This window comes from Heterocephalus glaber, unplaced genomic scaffold, assembly GCF_053883595.1.
Source record: "Heterocephalus glaber isolate CG9 unplaced genomic scaffold, H.glaber_assembly_v1.0 deba00000594, whole genome shotgun sequence".
Classification (NCBI taxonomy): domain Eukaryota; kingdom Metazoa; phylum Chordata; class Mammalia; order Rodentia; family Bathyergidae; genus Heterocephalus; species Heterocephalus glaber.
Genome location: NW_028258151.1, coordinates 22,014,917 through 22,032,889, shown reverse-complemented (window position 1 = coordinate 22,032,889; position 17,973 = coordinate 22,014,917). Strand labels below are relative to the sequence as shown.

The 17,973-nt window shown below is 40.0% G+C and overlaps 1 protein-coding gene across 1 annotated transcript in view; it reads right to left on the bottom strand.

The window, feature by feature from the left end:
- Hipk3 (homeodomain interacting protein kinase 3) overlaps window positions 1-5,960 on the bottom strand; it is a 137,872-nt gene extending 131,912 nt beyond the window's left edge. The window contains exon 1 of the mRNA XM_087205539.1: window positions 5,816-5,960. The gene's annotated coding sequence lies outside the window, so the exon portion shown is untranslated. The remainder of the gene's footprint in view (window positions 1-5,815) is intronic.
- Window positions 5,961-17,973: the final 12,013 nt, after the last annotated feature.

The following is a 17,973-nucleotide window of genomic DNA, read 5'->3' as shown; positions in this document are numbered from 1 at the left end:
AAATTAAATGCCTAAACTGATTTATTTGTTATCAAAGTGTTAGAAAAACTTAAAGAAAGTAAAGTTGCAGTTCCTTGTATGTAATTTTACTGTTTATTGGTGGAAAAGGTAAAAGAGCATGACCCAGTATTTCACATTTCCAGAAGTTTGTTTCTGCAACACATTTTTGTCATGATCTATTTTTATATGAGCCTCAGGGAATCAGGACCGGGAAATATGTCTCTATGGACACATATCTTTAGAAAGTCAACAAGTACCTATTAAGTCTTTTGTGAATCAAGCACTGTGTGTTAGGCACTTTGGGAATTGCAGAAGAAGCTTAAAACCTAGTTTTGTGTATTAAAAACATACAAAAAGGCAGAAATTCAATCATTCCCAAAATTTAAGTTCCCCTTTTCATCAGGTGCCTCCCAACTAGATTTCCTTTAGACAAATGTTACTACATTTATTAATGTTGAGTGTTGTGGGCCTTAGCTGGCAGTTAATATAGGCCAGCAGGGGAAAAAAGGAGGCCAGAAATCAGGTCCTGTGAGGGTTCCGAATGTGCTAGGATTCTAATTAGTATGGCGGGTTACCTAAAATTTAAATATTTACAGTGTGTGGCTTTGAAATACCCCAGATAAAAGATTCCACTCAATGTTACTGAAGAACCTTAAGTGGCCCTACCTACATACATAGTACTATCTTCATGTCTTTGAAACTTTTGAGAAAAAAAAAAAAGAAAACAAAAAAAAGGAAATTGTGGAATTTTATGTTTGGTAGAAAAGATTGTATGGTTTTACAGTTCTTTCTTCCTCTTTTTTTCCTTTCTCCTTTCTTCACATTTACAGTGTCTACTCAGAAAATCTAAAGCCAACTTAATTTCTAGTCTAGCATTAATAGAAAGTTAAAAAAAAAAGAACTCAAGTGTGTTGGTGTATTCCTGCTTATAATCTCAGCAGGCGGCTGAGTTTATAATCCCTCAGGAGGCTGAGGCAGGAGGATCACTAGTTTGAGGGCAGCCTGGGCTACATAGTGAGACCTTGTCTCAAAAAAACAAAATAAGTGGAGTATTTTCCTTTCTAATATTCCCTACTCACCCAGAGTAGCTGTCTGCTCACTCACTCTCTCCCTCTTTCTCTCTGTCATTTCCCCCTTTTCCCCTACCTTCAAAAAAATTGACTTTCTTTACTTAAAAAAAAAAGCAAACAAATATTACTAACCCCTTTTACACCCATAAGGAGTTCTTTTTAAAAGTTCATGTTTTTATTTAGACTTAGTATTTTAAAAAACTTTTCCCATTACTATACTCCTTCATTTTTGTTTCTTTGATAAATATTTACATGCCACTTTAGTCCTCTGTTTATATGAACACATACGAGAGAATAGTTCTTTGAACCAACACCTTAATATTTCCCAAACATCTATGAAGGAAAGGTTAGAAAAAGTAAGCAAATAGAAGAAAAACAAATTGGAAGCTAAACTTAGCTGTGAGAAAGCAGGCTGACTCTTTCAAAAGAAGTCCTAGAGACAAAAGGAGTAGATAGATCTACAGTAAGTGCTAATATAAAAATGACCCTTAAAATCTTTTAAAATCATTGGTCTGCTGGATGTAGTAGTGCATGCCTGTAATCCTAGCACTCAGGAGGCTGAGGCAGAAGGATCACCTTGAGTTCGAGGACAGCCTGGGCTACATAGTGAGTTCAAGTCCAGCCTGAACTACATAGCCAGGTCCTGTTTCAAAACACGAGAGAAAGAAAGAAAGAAAGAAAGAAAGAAAGAAAGAAAGAAAGAAAGAAAGAAAGAAAGAAAGAAAGGAAGGAAGGAAGGAAGGAAGGAAGGAAGGAAGGAAGGAAGGAAGGAAGGAAGGAAGGAAGGAGAAAGGAAACAAAAGGAAACCATCAGTCTGGGTGCCACTGTCAGAAATATCATTCATGACTAATAGCTCTTGAAAGTTTAGTCACTTAACTGGGGGTGTAGTTCAGTGGCAGAGCACGTGGTTAGCATGCACAAGGTCCTGGGTTTGATTCCCAGCACCACAGACAAAAAAAAACAAAGGAAGCACCAGGCACAGTGGTACACACCTATAAATCCTGCCTTCTCAGGAACCTGGGGCAGGAGTCTCCCGAGTTCCAAGCCAGGCTGGGAAACTTAGCAAGACCATATCAAGGACTAGGGATGTAGCTCAGTGGTAGAGTGCTTGCCTTGCATGTGTGAGTCCCTGAGTTCAAACCCCAGTAAAATAAAAAAGTTTAGTCATTTCAACTCAGGTCCTTTTCTTCATAGGTTGAGCTTGACTTTTTTTAGAAAAAGTTTAAAATAATGTAGAAGTCTATAAACCAATACTATACTTTAAGGTGCCTCTTTCCTCCTCTAGTTCATAATGCTCTCCTCAAAATTACCATTAATAGTTAAATGTATATCTTTCCAGCTTTTATTTATACATATGTACATACAGTTATTTTAGTTGGTTTTATTGTTGGAATAAATTATTTGGTTTTTAAACAATTTAAAACTTACCAGAAACTTGTAAATACAGTACAAAGAATTTTCTCCCCCAAATCATTGGAGAGGGACATGCTGACATATTTCCTCTAACCAGGAAGCCCCCTAATTTTTAAGTGTGTACTTCTTACAAACAAAGGTGGTCTGCATAACCACAACATCGCTATCAAATTGAGGAAACTGGCTACATCACCACCCTATTATTGCCAAAGGAGCCATTTCAGTCAGATATCTTATGGCTCTTCAATGTCTGTCCACCTGGAAAAGCTCCTTAATTGTTAGATTTTCATAACTGTGACACTTTCATCTCTCTCTTTTTTTTTTTTTTTGAGAAAGGGTCTCACTTGTAGTTCAGTATGGCCCTGAACTAACTATGTAGCCTAGGCTGACCTCGAACTTGCAGCGATCCTCCTGCCTCAGTCTCCCAAGTGCTGGGATTACAGGCATGTGCCACCTTGTCCAACACATAAGATGCTGTATTTTTACTGTAACTTGACGGGTTACACAATCTCTATGTTCCTGCTACTGAAAATGTTTATCTTGGTCACATGATACAGTGACAAAGGTGGTATCTTGCTACACATGTGCCCTATGAAGTTATTGTTTTCACCTTTGTAATTAATGCCTTTACTTTTTGTTGTTTTGTTACTTTTTGTTGTTATTCTTGTTTTGCAATGCTGCGGATTGAACACAGGGCTTTGGGCAGGCTAGACAAATGCTCTATCACTGAGCTACACCTCCAGCCCTACAGTTTTGTTTTGTTTTGGTTTTGGTACAGGGGATTGAACTTGGGACCTTGAGCTTACAAGGCAGGCAGCAGAACCACTGAGCTAAATCCCCAGTCCCAGCCCTACAGTTTCTTGTTTTGGTTTTTTTTTTGGTACCGGGGATTGAACTCAGGTCCAAGCGCAGCAGGTGGCGAAAACCACTGAGCTAAATCCCCGGCCCTACCCTACAGTTTTTTAAAAACTATATAAATACTTAAAAGTTATGAATCAAGACTAACTATTAAATAAAGTATGTTCTAGCCTACCTTGATACTGATTCCTTCATAATGACCTGGGAGTCAATCTTCAAACAGAATTCCCACTGTGGCCCTTGGCTCCAGCCCTCCACTGGCCCCACCTTCTTTTTTTTATCCCCAGCTCCACCCCACCTCACAGTTCCTAGAGCTAAACAATAATGCCAGCAAAACATACCAGAACACAATGAAAGCAGTCTGAGGGAAGTTTACAGCTATGAATGCCCATATCACAAAAGCAAAAAGCAAGTTCAAATAACCTAATGATGCACCTCAAGGTTCTAGAAAAATAAGAACAATCCACATCTAAAGCTAATACAGGAAAGAAATTATAAAGATGAGAGCAAAAAATGAACTTGAGACTAAAATAAAATACAAAGGATCAGTGAATTGAAGAGCTATTTCTTTCAACGAATAAACAAAATACACAAACCCTTACCCGGTCTTATCCCCCAAAGGAAAGAAAATAAACAAATCAATGCAATTAGAAATGAAAAGGTGGCTGGGGCTTTAGCTCAGTGGTTCTGGGGCCTGCCTCAAAAGTGCAAGGTCCTGACTTTGATCCCCAGTACCCCCCCCCAAAAAAAGCAAATAAAAAAATGAAATTTGTTTAAAAAAAAAAGAAAGAAATGAAAAGGTAAAACTATAACAGAAATTGCTGAGGTCCAGAAGATTATTATTTGTAGCAACTACTTTGCAATCCTGTATGCCAATAAAATTGGAGAATTCAGAAGAAATGGATAGATTTCTAGATATGTAAGAATCACTAAAACTGAACTAAGAAGATATAAATCCTTGAATAATATAAAAACAGACAATGAAATTGAAGTCGTAGTTAAAAACCTACTGACTAAGAAAAGCCCAGGTCTGGATGGATTCTCTACCAAATTCTAGAAGATCTTCAGGGAAGATCTAACATCAGTACTCCTCAAGGTTTTTAATTAAATTGCAAGGAAAGGAGTACTCCCAAAGTCATTCCTAGAATCTAGTATTACCTAATTCCAAAACCAGATCAGGAGAACGTAGGTCAATCTCTATAATGAATATAGGTAAAAAATCCTCAACAAGATACTGGAAACAGACTGCAACAAATCACCAAAAGGATCATACATTATGACCAAGTAGGATTCATCCCAGGGATGCAAGGATGGTTCAACATATGCAAATCAATAAATGTAATTCATCACATAAACAGAAGCAAGGACAAAAATCACATGACTATCTCAATAAACACAGAAAAAAACCTTTGACAAAATACAACATCCATTCATGATTTTAAAAAAACCACCAAAGAAAAGAGATATAGAAGTACCTTATCTCAGGTGGTCTTGGTGGCTCACATGGTAAGGCAGGAGGATCACCAAGAGTTCAAAGCCAGCCTGAACTATATAGTGAGACCCTGTCTCAATAGGCAAAAAAAAAAAAAGAAAAAGAAAGGAAAATAAAAGAACCTTCTCTCGGTCTGATAAAAGCCATTATGACAAAGCTACCGCAAACATTGAATGGGAATAACTGAAAGCTTTCCCTCTAAAATCAGTAATAAGACAAGGCTATCCACTATCACCACTGATGTTCAATATAGTACTCAAAACTTTAGCAAGAGCAATTAGGCAAGGAAAAAAAAGGGATATGTATAAGACAGGAAGATGTAAAATTATCATTATTTACAGAAGACATACAAGACCCCCCAAATTCCACCAAAATACTCCTAGAATTAATAACCAAATTCAGCAAGGTCACAGGATACAAAATCAACACACACAAATCAATTCATTCCTGTACACCAATAATGAACTCACTGAGAAAGAAATTAGGAAAAAAATGTCATTCACAATAGCACCAAGAAAAATCAAATACTTAGGAATCAGCCTAAGGAAGTTAAAGAAAACTACAGCACTAGAGATTGAAGAGAACACCAGAAAATGGAAAGATGTCCCCTGTTCCTGGATAGGCAGAACCAATATAGTCAAAATGGCTACACATCCAAAACTGATATACAGGTTTAACAAAATCCCTATCAAAATACCAACAGTATCCTTCACAGAACTGGAGAAATCAATCCTAAACTTCAAATGAAACCAAAACAGCCCCAGAATAACAAAAGCAATCCTGAGTAACAAAAGCAAAGTGGGAGGCATCACAATCCTGAATTTGAAGTTATACAAAGGTACAGTGATAAAAACTGCATGTACTAGCACACGAACACAAACAAACCCAGACAGGAGGATCAATGAAACAGAATGGAGGATGCAGAAACTAACCCAAACACATTCAACTACTTGGTCTTTGACAAAGAGGCCAAAAACATACGTTGGAAGAAAGATAGCTGCTGGGAGCTCCGCGCTGCAGATCACTATGGCCAGGCCTAACTCGCCTCCTCCCCGAGATGAGACAGGGCCCCGCGTGGAATGAGGAACGGACCGGACCTACAGAGTCAGGGCCCCGGGGGAGGAGAATGGGCGACAAGTGGTGGAGCTAGACCTGGCTGACAAGAGGACTGTCTTCCTACCTCCCATTCGCCAGAAAAACATCAAGCAAGATGTCTCGCTGACCGTAGCTACTTTCCTGGCTCCAATTACAGACCAGCCCCTTTGACCTCCCCCTGCTCTTCCCTTATCTCTACTCTATAAATAAAGGTGCGGTGGATGCCAGCCAGCCCTTTTTATACCATCTGGAGAAGGGGTTTCCACCTGGCCCCAGCTTTATCAGCTTTATCATTGTCTTTGTCTGTCTTTCTTAATCTCCCACGGTCATTTCTCACTCCGTGGACCCTTCAGCCATGCAGGCCGTGTCGATAGCCTCTTTAATAAATGATGCTGGCAAAACTGGCTATGCACACACAGAAGATTGAATCTAGACCCATAGCTTTCATGAAAATGGATCAAGGATCTAAATGTTAAAACAGAAACATTTGGTCTGCTGGAAGATAAAATAGGTAAAACACTTGAGAACATAGGTGTAAGCAAGGATTTTCTGAATGGAAGCCGAATGGAACCAGAAATAGCACCAAGAATAATCAAATGGGATCATATCAAATTTAAAAGCTTCTGTACAGCAAAAGAAACAATCAACAGAGTGAAGAGACAACCTACAGAATGGAAAATTTTTTTTTGCTATTCCTTAGACAGAGGACTAATATCTAGAACTCAAAAAAATTATAACCCCACATGTAAGACCCAGTCAAAAGATGGGTAAGTGAAATGAATAGACACTTCCCAGAAGATGCACAAATGGCCAATAAATACATGAAGAAATGTTCAACATCCCTGGCCATTACAGAAATGCAAATTAAAACAACACTGAGATTCCATCTTACCCCTGAAAGAATGGCCACATCAAGAAATCAAATACTGTGATAACAAACATTGGCGAGGCTGGAGGGAAAAAAAAAAATCCTTCTACATTGTTGGTAGGAATGTAAACTAGTACAACCTCTATGGAAATCTGTGTGGAGATTCCTCAAGAGATTAAAACTAGAAATTCCATTCGACCTAGTTATTGACCTTCTAGATATCTTTCTAAGAGTTAAAGACATCATATCACAGTAATGCATGGATATACCCATGTTCATAGCACCACAACTCATAATAGCTTAACCTTGGAAGCAGCCTATATGTTCATCAACAGATGAATGGATAAAGAAAATATGGTATTTACACACAATGAAGTACTACTCTGTCATAAAAAAGGATGGACTTGAGTCATTTGTAGAGAAGTTGATAGATCTTGCGATCATAATGTTAAGTGAAATAGATCAGATACACAAGCTAAATATCACATGGTTTCTCTTATATTAAAATAGTAATATACCAAAATATTAACAAAGAGTAAAACAAAAGAAAGATAATGGGAAGTGGGGAGACAGATCTTTCTCAAACGTGAAGAGGACCAAGAGATGGAGGGGGAGAGGGAAGAGAGGCAAAGGGGATGAAAAAAGAATTAAGACGTATTATGTACCTGTGCCAGCCGCCTGTGAATGTAAGCATTATGTATGTACTGCAAACATGTGCTAAAATTTTTTTAAAAGATTTCCATTTTTTTTGGGGGGGGGTACCAGGGATGGAACTCAGGTCCTTGCGCTTGCACAGCAGGCAGCAAAACCACTGAGCTAAATCCCTGGCCCAAGATTTCTATTTTGTAACAATATCTAAATTTCACAGCAAATGTGGATGTGTCACTGAATAGAATACAAAATATTCATGAATGTTTGGAATAAATCTGCGGCTTAGATTCCTAGCTCTTGAATGTTCTGTAACCCAGCCTTTCTTCCTGCCTCCATATCCCACTTGGATCAGAAATATACATTCATTTTCCTCTGATTTAGGGATAAAAGGTCACATTGGCTTATGACATCTACTTTGTGGTTATCAGTTTTTACAGTACCTACCTACTGATCTCCCCTAACTCCTCCATCTCCACTCCAAACATCTTTTCAGAGTGTTCTCAAAAGATGCTTTGCTTTGCCACTCAGTCTAGAGTGCCTTGCTACACACTCAAGAACAGAATCTGTCCTTATTTCATATTTGTAACATGTTGGAAAAAAATAAGGTGCTGGTGTATAGTAAGTACTCAAGAGTCAGCTGAAAGAAAGAATGAATGAATGAATTAAATGCTTATTGCTCTTTTTAGATATGAAGTGGAAGTCAATACCTTAGCATTAATTAAATAAATACAAATTAAAAGATAGGATGCCAACTGGGCATGGTGGTGCACTTGTAATCCCAGCCCTCTGGGAGACTGGGGCAGGAGGATTACAAATTCCAGCACACACTAGGAGACTTAGCAAAACCCTGTCTTAAAATGAAAAAGAGCTCAGGATGTAGCTCAATGCAAAGGCCCTGAGTTCACTCCCCAGTACCACAAAAAGAAAAAAGTTAATAAATAAAAATAAGAGATGTCAGCCATCACCATTGAATACAGGTAGTCATTCTGCGAGGATGAAGTGCAGGGTTTAGTAAGCAGGGGCGGATCTGTGAGGCTCCAGAGGCACTCAGCAGCAGTCAGTGGCCTGAGTGGGGAGGAAGACTAGTGTGCATGTAGTCAGTGAGAGTCTTTCTCCATTGGTACTACTTGGCTGAGAGGTGATTCGGCAATATTCACCAATAATATTTTCCTACTTTTTGTGTGGGACTGAGGAATGAACCCAGGGCATTCATACTACATCCTCAGCCCATTTAATTTTTTATTTTTAGATGGAGTCTTGCTAAGTTGTGAAGTTGCCCAGGCTGGGCTCAAACTTGCAATCCTCCTACTTCAGCCTCCCCAAGTTCTGGGAATTACAGGCATGCACCACAAAGCCTAACACTAACAATATCTTCATGCTTTTGATTCCATAATTTAATTCCACTTCCTAAGGAAATGATGAGATACATGTAAGAAGATGTATCTATTTATGGCAGCATGATTTATAATGAAAAGATTTGGAAACAAGTATAAAAAAATGTGCTACTGGTTAATTAATTATGACATATCTGCACAATGGGTGTTACAGAATCGTTAAATATTATCTTTGGAGTGTGGGAGTGAACGGCTCAGTGGTAGAGCACATGCTTAGCATGTGAGAAATCTTGGCTCAAACTTCATCAAACCCCCCTCCCCCGTCACAATGTCTTCAGGACTGGGAATACATAATAGAATTTTTGTGAATAAAATTTTATAGAGATAGAGTATTTTAGGAAGTAAAGATTTTTTTAAACTAAGGGAATCAATTGAATGGCTCCAAACAGGAAATTGGGTTCCCTTTCTTTCTTTCTTTCTTTCTTTCGTTCTTTCTTTCTTTCTTTCTTTCTTTCTTTCTTTCTTTCTTTCTTTCTTTCTTCTCCTTCCTTCCTTCTTTCCTTCCTTGTGCATGCCAGGCAAGTGCTCTACCATTGCGCCACATCCTCAATCCTTTTACAATTTTTTTTTGGTACCGGGGATTGAACTCGGATCCTTGTGCTTGCAAGGCAGGTGGCAAAACCACTGAGCTAAATCCCTGGGCCCTACAATTTTATTTTGAAACAAAAAATCTCACTAAGCTTCCCAGGCAGTTCCCAAACTTGTGATTTTTCTACTCCAGCCCCCCAAGCAGCTAAGAGGACAGGTTTGTGCCACTGCACCTAGTAGATTTTTTTTTTTTTAAATAAGTAACTTTTCTAAAGACATAGTTCTGGAAGACAGAAATATCTGGTAATACAATACATGTTTGGCAAGGCTGGGAACAAATTTTTTTTTCATTTTTTTTTTTTACTGACTTTTCTAAAAAAAAAAGAATGTTTTTACAAAGTACATCTGAATGTGCCCATGAATATATTTGGGTGTGCTCATGTTTATCTTGGAGCCTAACAACTTATAATTCTCATCAGTCCATGTATTTTTCTCAACCATTTCAGCATACAGTTTTTAGTGATCATGAAGTTGGGATACTAGTAAATATCTGCCATTCAATATCTAATACTCAATGTACATGTTATTCTGTAAAAATATGATAGTTACTTTTATTTTACTTTACATTTTGCAGTATTGGGGACTAATCCAGGGTCCACTGGAGTTACATCCCGAGTCCTTTCTTTATTCTTTGAGACAGGGTCTTGCTAAGTCACTATGTAACCCCAGACTGGGGTCAAACTTACCATCCTCCCATTTCAGCCTCCCAGACTGTGGGATTACAGGCATGTGCCACCACGCTTGGCTCACATGTAATAACGTTCTATTGGTGTAGAATCATCAGTAGGACATTTTCAGCTATAGATAACAGAATACCTACTAAAGCTTGCTTAAGACCATGTATGTAAATGTTCCATTGGCATCTGGGCAGAGCAAAGACATTGAGCTTCCTTGGTTTCTCAGTACTACGTCCTATTACTTCCATCCAGTCACTGAATAAATCAAAATCCCCTTCCACACACACAGAGTTCCTGATGTTCCTGCTTGTGCAGTACAACTCTGGGCTGAGGACTCTTAGCTTAAATAGTGGGGAAATTCACTACCATCTTATGACATGAAGCTAGAGACAATAGTTCCAAGGTTGATACAGTGTGGCTCAGCAATGCTTGAGAGTCCAAAATTTTCCATCTTGAGCTCCACCATCCACTGTTATAAACCAACCAAGGGTTCTTTTGCTCAATTTGAAGGGAAATCACAAAACTGGCATGTCATCAGACGGGACCAGAGGAAGTGCCCCAGAGAGGGGAGGGGGGACTTTGATTGGTGAAGGGTTGCTGACTTTCATCATAGAAAAAGAATTGCGGGACACCCATGAGATGTACAGGAGGACCTATTAGCAGAGTTAGAAAGCAAGAGAAAAATGGGGAAGGGGCTTTAGGTTGAGGAGCTGAAGGAGGCATAGTTCTGATGATCAAGGGCCCAATAACAAGAACAACAACAAAAGTGGGACTAACTTGTATGGCTTGGCTGGGGTAGTCTAAGGCTGGTACTTTTCCTCTGGGTCATGAGGGTGGCCTCATGTTTTAGGGGGTCCCTTCTAGTCTAAGAAATGAATCAGTGGCTATTCTCACACTTGGTGACATCCCAGCTTCCTTGTGTTACAGAGCACCTGGCCCTCAGGATGACAACAGGAGGGGGTACGGAGAGGGTGCATTCCATACAGTGTTAGTAAGGGTGCACAGGGAAAAATAAAGGTCTCCATCTTTAGTGGGTAAGAGGTCATGGATTAAGGCCTGAGACTCCGCATCCCCTGTTCTCGGAGAATAAATGTCTTAGTTCACAACAGTATGTTGGTTTCACCTGCAGCATAGTCCCTCATGTAGCAAGATGGCTGCCTCAGCTCCGGAACTAATGTCCTCAAACACTTGTGTACAAAGAAAAAAAGGGAAGTTTCTTTTAAGATGTCCTTTTAATCAGGAGAAGAAATCTTTCCCAGAGTTCCCTCAACAGAACTCCCAAGACTGGGTACTCACCCATGCAGAGGTGGGAAAGTGACATCTGACATTTGCAACCCTGGGTAAGAGCATAGGCCGAGGAGTCGTAAAGAATGGCTGCTGGTATTGTGATGTCTTCCAGCCTCATGACAGATTGTGGTCCAAGTCAAGAAAGTCTCTTCAAGCCAGAACACACTAAAGTTCTAATGACTTATTGCTTCATGTTCCTTTACTTGTCAAATCCAATTCTGTTTTTTAAAAATGGTGGCACACTCCACTAGCAACTTGGGAGGCCGAAGCAGGAGAACTGCAAGCTTGAGACCATCCTGAGCAATTTAACCTGATCCTGTCTCAAAATCAAAAACAAAAAGGGCTGGGGATATTGCTCAGTGGTAGGATGTCTTTGGGTTTGGTCTTCAGAGAGAGAGAGAAAGAGAGAGAGAGAGAGAGAGAAGGAAGGAAGGAAGGAAGGACAAGTCCACTGTGTCCTAAGGTAAAGGTACTGAGGCAGAGCATGATTACTGTTTTAGGGAAAAGTTATGATGTTAATGTGGCTGGTGATGTTACTGAAATGGAGGTGTAGAAATGGGCTCAGAGTAGTCAAGGAGTGGAAAGTTTGGGGCCATTTTAGGCTTTTATTCTTAGTATAATGGGAAGCCCAAGGAGGGTTTTGAGCAGAGAAGAGACCCGATCTGACTTAGGGTTTTTGTTTTTGTTTGTGGTGCTAAGGACAGACACATGGGTCTTATGCATGCTAAGAATGCACTCTATAACTTGGTAGGGTGGCAGAGCCTCCCACTTGGGGACACTGAGGCAGGAGGATTGCAAGTTCAAATCTAGCCTGGGCAACTTAATGAGACTCTGTCTCAAAATTTAAAAAAAAAAAAATCTGAAAAGACTCAGTGCGAAGATTCTAGGTTTAATCCTCAGTATTGGGACAGGGGGTAGGGGGAGCACTGTACTACTGAGCTAAATTTCCAGACCTAATTTAGGCTTTGCTTGTTTGTTTGTTTGTTTGAGACAGAGTCTTGCTACATAATTCAAGCTGGCCTTGAATTCACTATGTACCCCAGGCTGGCCTCGAACTGGCTTCAGTCTTCCTGCTTCAGCCTCCCAAGTGCTGAGATTACAGACATGGGCCACCACACCCGGCTTCTAATTTAGGTTTGAAAAGAACACCCCTGGATGTTTTCCCTGTGCTGAGAATAGGCTGGAGGAGGAACAAGAATAAGAGTGGGAGCATTAATTAGGTGATTAGCTATCCAAGTAAGAGAAGATGGCTTGGGTGAGGGTGCTAGCAATGGAGATGACGAAAAGTATTTCAAATCTGAACATATTTTGAAGTAGAATTGGCAAGGTGTCCCAATAGAGTCGAAGTCAAAGTATGACTCCTTGGATTCGGTCTTGAGCAATGGGAAGGATAGGCCAGGCTGTGGGTAGAGGAGGCTTGGGAGGAAGTTCAGAACTTCTGTCTGGATTTGTGAAGTTCAAGATGCCTGGAAGATACTCGAGGAGAGATGTCAATGAGGTAGTGGACTGTGTGGTTTTTGTCTTGTTTTGTTTTTTGCAGTGCTGGGGATTGAACCCAGGCCCTTGTATATGCCAGACAAGTACTCTACCACTAAGCCGCAGCTTCAGCCTCAAGTTATATGATTTTAAAGTTTTATATGTCTTCACTAAGGATGTAAATTGCACTTAAAACGCTTTAGTACAATGCCTGAAAAAAGGTAAAAGTTCCATCATGTGAACTGCAATGATGACGAAGGGGATTCTCACCACCCACCTTCAGGGGTACACCGGCCCCTCTATCCCAGGACGGAATAAATCTTCCTCCTCCTTTAACTCAGCTAAAACAAAGTCGGGTTTTCCACTACTCCACTTTGATTTTTATTTATAGCACAAAAAATATTACAACGGTAGAATGAATTTTCAAAAGAAATAAATACAACCTCACTATCTAACTAACCACACTGTTTTTATTTTTCCATGTGCTTCCCTTTTGAATCTTCCCTTTCAAAAACACAATTTAAAATAGTTGAAGCATGATGCATGCATACACGTGTATCCTGCTTCCTTGGAGTAACATTATCGTATAAGCTACTTTCCAAGTTACTACATAGTTTCCGTAATTACAATTTTTAGTGGTTGCAAAAATAATCCATATTTACTCGACCCTTTTCTATTGTTGCTTATTTAGGCTGTTTTATACATTTCACCAGTATATCCAGGTCTGGAACTCAAGTTTTTTTGTTTCATTTTGTTTTTTCGTCCTAGCATATTTTGCCTAGGCTTACTGGGTTAAAGGGTAGGGACATTTTTATAACTTTCAGTACATAAGGCCAAAGAGTGGAAAGGTTTGTACCAATTTATAGTGCCAAAGGTTAGATCTTTTTATAAAGAAAAGGGATAAAAAATCAAACTACAATCATTTATAAACAGATTTCCTACTATCATTTTTGTGAAACTCTATCAGTAGATATTTTTAGCTAAGCTGCCCAACTTATTTTTCTAGCCTGCTTGGGCTTTGTATTCCACTTAAATTTTCACCTAAATTAGGATTTACTTATTGGTAGATCTGGTGAATGCTCTTATGTAATCTTTTTGTTAACGACCCACATTTCCTAATTATATCATTGCTCTTTTATTCAAGTATTCTGTTCTTATGTCTGGTTTTAGTTCTTTTTTTTTTTTTGTACCAGGGATCGAGCTTGAATCCTTCTGCTTTCGAGGCAGGCGGCGGAACCACTGAGCTAAATCCCCGGCCCCTGGTTTTATTCCTTTTATGGCAGCAGGGCAGTACTCAGTGATTTAATCTCCACCTACTCCCACTGTCCTAGGCTATTCAAAGATATTTAAGGCATAGAATCAATGGGCCTTGGTGATGAATTCAATGTCCAACCCTCCACCCCTTTAAGGGTGAAGAAAGGTAGGTCTCTGGTGGAATATGGAACTAATAAATGACCAGCAGGGCTAGACTGGGTTGGTTATGTCTCAAAGTAACACTGTAAGAGCAGGGACAGTAGAGGTATATTTGTAATTTAGGCCACAAGAATATCCCAGTTAAGTTCCCAGTGCCTGTTCTTCCTCTTTCCCTCTCCTCCTTTCCTGATCAATTCTGTTCTAAAGGTATTAGTGGGCCAGAGCAAGGTAGGCTTCTACACCTGTCTGGGCTTGAGGGAGGCCACAGCAGATAGAACAGCTGTGACCAAGGTGGGCGCTGGAGCCTGAGCAGGATCGAGGCGCAGTGGTGGTGGCCTTAGGCACATGTGCTGCAGTGGGCTGTGAAAAGCTCTAAAAGGTTCACCATCACTGGTCTAGGGTGTCTTCTTGGAGTGTAGCTGGCTGGGGAGTAAGAACCCAGACACAGTCAGAGAACACCTGTGTTGGAGAGGGGATTGTGGCAGAGGTGGGTGACTGCTTACACACAGGGGGGCTCACAAAATAATAGGGTTACTGAGGAGAAGAAGTCTTTTTTGTTTTGTTTTGTTTTTTCAGTACTAGGGAGTGAACCCAGGGCCTTTGTGCTAAGTTACATCCCCAGCCCTTTTTTTATTTTGAGATAGGGTCTTGCTAAATTCCTAAAGTCCCCAGACTGGGCTCAAATTTGTGATCTGCCTGTGACAGACTCCCACAGTGCTGGGCTCACAGTTATGTGCCATCATGCCCACCTGATTTCTTGCTACCAGAAAAGGGCAGAACAAATATAGAAAAGAAATGAACTAGACTAGATCCTGATGGATTAAAATTGGAAATATCAATATGAACACGTAGTTTTGATATGAAGTATCCTCAAGTTACAATGGTTTGACTTATAATATTTTTTCTTTAACATGACGTGAAAGCAGTATGCATCCAGTAGAATCTGTACTTTGAATTTTGTTCTTTCCCTGATTAGGGATATATAATACAATACTGCCTCATGCTACTGAGCAGGGACCAGGCAATTGTGAGGGGAAACAACCAACACTCTACCATGGGCTGTGTAGCTAAGCTGTTGTGGTTGCCAGGTTAGGTGTATTAAGTGCATTTTCACCTTAGAATATTTTCAGTTGATGATGGGTTTTTATTGGGACTTCCTCCATTATAAGTTAAGAAATATCTGTAATATTTATTCTGGAATTAGATTAGTGACAATGGTCAAGCAACATAACAAATATACTTAAAGCTACTGAGTTGCACATTTTAAAATGGTGAATTAAGATGAGCACAGTGATACAAACCTGGAATCCCAGCACTCTGGGAGGCTGAGGCAGGAGGATAAAAATTTGAGCCCAACCTGGGTAATTTAGAGGCTTAGTGAGAACCTGTCTCAAAATAAAAAGGGCTGAAGATGTAGCTTCAGTGTGAAGGCTTTGAGTTCAATCCCCTGTATTGAAAGAAAGAAAAAAGGTGAATTTTCCAGGTGCGATGTACATGCCTGTAGTCTCAGCTTCTTTGGAGGCTGATGCAGGAGAATCACTTGAGCCCAGGAGTTTGAGGGCAGCTGGGACAACATAGCAAGACCCTGACTCATAAATAAATAAATAGTGAATTTTATGTTATGTGTTCTATATATCAATAAACAATCATACATAAGGCTCAGGCAGACAATCACAACTTCGAGGCCAGCCTGGGCTACATAGGTAAGTTCAAGGCCAGCCTGGACTACACAGCAAAAGCATGTCTCAAAACAAACAAATGAGTAAGTAAATAAATAAATAAATCTTACATATATGGAGAAATAGATGTAAGCTTATACATATATGCAGACACACACAGACACACACATGCACATATTCCCTGGCTCTGTCTGCTCAGGAGACCTAGAAGCAATTACACTCCAGTAGCAAAAAGTACACCTAGTGACCAGACCCTGATTTCCCTTTAGAGAAATGGCTGTTTCTAGGTCTGGCACCAGAAAACTGCAAGAGGAAATCGGGACATCTTATCGTATCTGAAAATAAGAAAGTACTCAAAGGATGAGGAGATGTCAAAGAATGTAGAAGCCAGCCTGAAGGGGTTCCCATTGCCAAATCTGGACCAATATCAACAACAAAATAAACAAGCCAGGCAAGGGGGCACATGCCTGTAATCTCAGTACTCAGGAAGGCTGAAGCAGGAGGATTGCAAGCTCCAGTCCAGTCTGGGCAACTTAGCAAGACTCTGTCTCAAAATAAAAAATAAAAAAGGATTGGGGATGTAGTTCAGTAGCAAAGCCCTGGGTCCAATCCCTAGTACTGGGGGCAGGGGGTGGGAGGATGAACCTGGACCATCTTATTATGTTAGAAGTCAAGGAAGTACTCAAAGAATTATGGGGGTGAGGAGAAGTAAAAAGCATGTGTGTGTGTACAAATACCAGTTCCCCCATGATGAATGTAATCCTCATGTACTAATAAAATTAAAAACAAACAAAAAATAAAATAAGCAACAAAAGTAACAAATTATAATCCATTACATAAAATAGAAAACCTTAAGTCTAGACTAGTATGAATCATTGAATAAATGGAAAGTTTGATGGGGAATGAGACATATACATGATTCCCACAAAATCCTTGCTAATTATTTAGAGAGAAGACTAAGGTTAGAGCAGGGAAGTCTGGCAGACACCACTTTAATCAAGTGATCATGTTAACATCATCAGTAATGGGCCGAATTGAAGTCAGGTGCCACTTGTCAGGGTGGATTAGGAAGGAAATAGCGTGCGATGTTCCCACCAGGGGGTGAGGAGGGCATCACTGTGGGAGCATGGCCGGTGAGGTGTTTGGAAGGCCAAGTGGGGTGGAGGAGTGTTGAAGCCAAAGCCACTAAGGAAAGTTTGGTACGAGGATCCAACTGGGCAAGGAGGACATCAAGAAAGTGACAAGAAACCAAACGTGGGCTGGTAGAGCCCAAAGGGGCTGAAAAGATGATCATGGTGGGGGTGCAGCATGGTGTGGGCAGGGAGCGCCTGGGTGGAGGAGTCAGAACCCAAGCAAGGTGTCCCTGGGGAGGGGACGACCGGTGTGAGGTGTTGGAGCCAAATAAAAGGAGCAAAAGTCGCACCTAGGAGTAGCACATTCAAACTGAAGAACACCAAAGACAAAGAGATAATCTTGGAAGAAGCCAGGGGTGGGGATGGATTACCGTCCCATAAAATTATAGTGAACTTTTCATCAGAAACCGTGTAAACAACAACAGAGTGGAGTGAAATATTTAAAATACTGAAAGAAAAATACCAACCTACAATCCTATATGTGATGAGATTGTCCTTTAAAAGTGATGGAGAGGGCCAGGGATTTAGCTCAGTGGTTCCGGGACCTGCCTTGCAAGCGCAAGGTCCCGAGTTTGATCCCCGGTACCAAAAAAAACCAAAAAACAAAAAACAAATAAAAGTGATGGAGAAATAAAGTCTTTATCAAACAAACAAAAAACTGAGGGAATTCATTGCAAGCAGATTGATTACAAGAAATGTGAAAAGAATTTTTTCAGATAGAAGGAAATTTAAGTAGCTTGCAAGTGAGATCTTCATAGAGAAAGGAGAGGCAGGACTAAATGATGGAAAAATTTGTCTTTTTATTTTAACTGATTTAAAAGATAATTCTTCAGAGCAAATAGCAATAATATGCTGAGTGATTATAGCACAGGGATAAA